The sequence below is a fragment of the Lolium rigidum genome, chromosome 5 (assembly GCF_022539505.1).
Source record: "Lolium rigidum isolate FL_2022 chromosome 5, APGP_CSIRO_Lrig_0.1, whole genome shotgun sequence".
Taxonomy (NCBI): Eukaryota; Viridiplantae; Streptophyta; class Magnoliopsida; order Poales; family Poaceae; genus Lolium; species Lolium rigidum.
The window spans coordinates 227,096,443-227,098,869 of record NC_061512.1 but is presented as its reverse complement, the minus strand read 5'-3'; positions in this window follow the sequence as shown (position 1 = coordinate 227,098,869).

Genomic DNA, 2,427 nt, shown 5'->3' with positions numbered 1-2,427 from the left:
TTTAATATCTGTCGTCACTTGAATCCATTTTTCCCTGGGTACCCTAACCCTGCTGTCACTTTCAACAATGTTCCCTGTCTTCATGTCATACTCACAGCCATGCCCGAGGAACCAATTTCGAGCCCTAATGTCCCATCCTTCTCGCGTGGGTTACGGAGTGATCCCATTCAGCTCCATCTCAGCCTCTTGTGCATCCCACTTAGGCATGGCTACTTCGTAGCCCCCTCGCCCCGTATGATGGTGATATTTCTTTTCGCTTGCATTCTTCTTGTTTTTCTTGGACGAGGTTCACGACCTCCTCGATTCTTTGTACTTCACAAATTCTTCCCAATTATGCTCCTGCTTCGCTAGATAGTTTTCGAATAATGGAGGCTTCTTCTCGGCCTTATAAGCTTTCCATAACTTAGGTTCTTATACGCTCGGAAAAGTTCCCCCATCTTCTTAAGAGCCCATTTCTTCACTAGCGCCCTACGCTTGGCATTCTCGAGACTCCGATCCCAAATGCGGCAAAGTGAAATGTGCCATGAGGTCGTCAAAAAGTGTGTCTTTGTACCTATCGGCAACCTGATTTTCGGACACATTCTTGGTCTTGTTCCATTCTCTAATAGTGATCGGGAGACGATCTCTAACCAGAACTCCGCGCTGATTTTTAAATGTCACTACGACACTCGCGGGTGCCACCGGTTGGCCTTCCGGTGATATAGCTTCAATTGTGAAGTGGTCTTTTTTGCCCAACTTCTTTGCCGGGCCTCGTTTCTCCAACTTATCTTCGGAGGCCTAAGAGAATATGTACATATAGAATTCCATTAATTAATTATATACATATGTACATATAGAATTCCATTAATGCCTCTATAGTAATCGTATACCTCATCATGACCGGAGCCGTCGGCTTCTCCATCACCGGAGCCGTCGGCTTCTCCATCACCCGAGCCGCCGGCTTCTCCATGACCGAGCCGCGGCTTCTCCATCACCGGAGCGCGGTCTTCTCCATCACGGATCGCGGTCTTCTCGATCATCACCATCGCGGATTATGTTCGCGAAAATGTCTTCCTGTTCCAAGTCCCGTTCGAATGGATCCATTGTTTACGCAAAAAATTAAATCGATAAGTACATGTTCTAACCCTAACCCTAATCAAACACTAACCAAACCCTAACCCTAATCACGTGTTTGCGAGTAGGCTCAGGAGGAGTCTCGGCGACGCGTGTTTGCGAGAGAGAGAGAGGTGTCGGCGCGTGTTTGCGAGAGGGAGAGGGCGCGTGTTTGCGAGAGGGAGAGGGTGTCGGCGGCGCGTGTTTGCGAGAGGGAGAGGTCTCGCGGCGTGTTTGCGAGAGGGAGAGGGGTGTCGGCGCGTGTTTGCGAGAGGGAGAGGGCGCGTGTTTGCGAGAGGGAGAGGGGTGTCGGCGCGTGTTTGCGAGAGGGAGAGGGGGTCGACGTCGGTTGTTTGCGAGGGGGAGGGGGTCGACGGCGGGTGTCGGCGGGTGTTTACTAAACTAAAACTTAAACTCTAAAACTAACTAATTACAAAAACTATATATATACTAAAATACTAAAATACTTACAAAAAGATTTAAACTAACTAATTACAAAAACTAAAATAATCTATATATATACTAAAATACTTACAAAAAAAACTTACTAAATACTAAAATACTTACAAAAATTGTACAACAAAATTTAAACTACCTAATTATCTATATATATACTAAAATACTTACAATAAAAATGAATACTAACTAATTAAACCGCACTAACTAATTAACCCACTAACTAATTAACTCAAAAATTAAAAAAAAAAGAGGGCGCGGACGGCGGCCGGCGCGGCTGGTGGCTACCGGCGCGCGCGGTCGGGCGGAGGGCGCGGCGGCGGAGGGCGCGCGGGGGTCGGCACGGCGGCGGCGCGCGCGTCGGCACGGCGGGCGCGCGCACGGCGGCCGCGGCGGCGCGCGCGGCACGAGTGAACGGCGCGGACGGGCGCGGCGGCTCGGACGGCGCGGCGGCTCGGAGTGGCGCGGAGAGGGCGCGGAGAGGGCGCCGGAGGAGCTCGAGCGGCGGTCGACGGCGCGGCGGTGGAAAAAACCTGGGCGGCTCGGCGGCGCGCAAATCGCCTAGAGTGAATGGCCTCCGGGTGTCGCGGGTGGAGGCTCGCCCGCGGGGTTGAGCCTATTTATACCTAACCCCTTTTATCGCGGGTGGTGGCACGACCCGTGATAAAGGCCCCCTTTATCGCGGGTCGTGCCACCACCCGCGATAAGAGGGGCCCTTTATCGCGGGCCGTGGCTCGACCCGCGACAAAGGGGTAGGAGCTGATCCGTGGCACAGCCCATCCAACGGCTCGGCCGTTTGAATCCAACGGCCTAGAGCCGTTGGATGGGTTGTGCCACGGATCGAGCTCATCTCCCCTCTTCGCCCTTTCTTTTTCTATT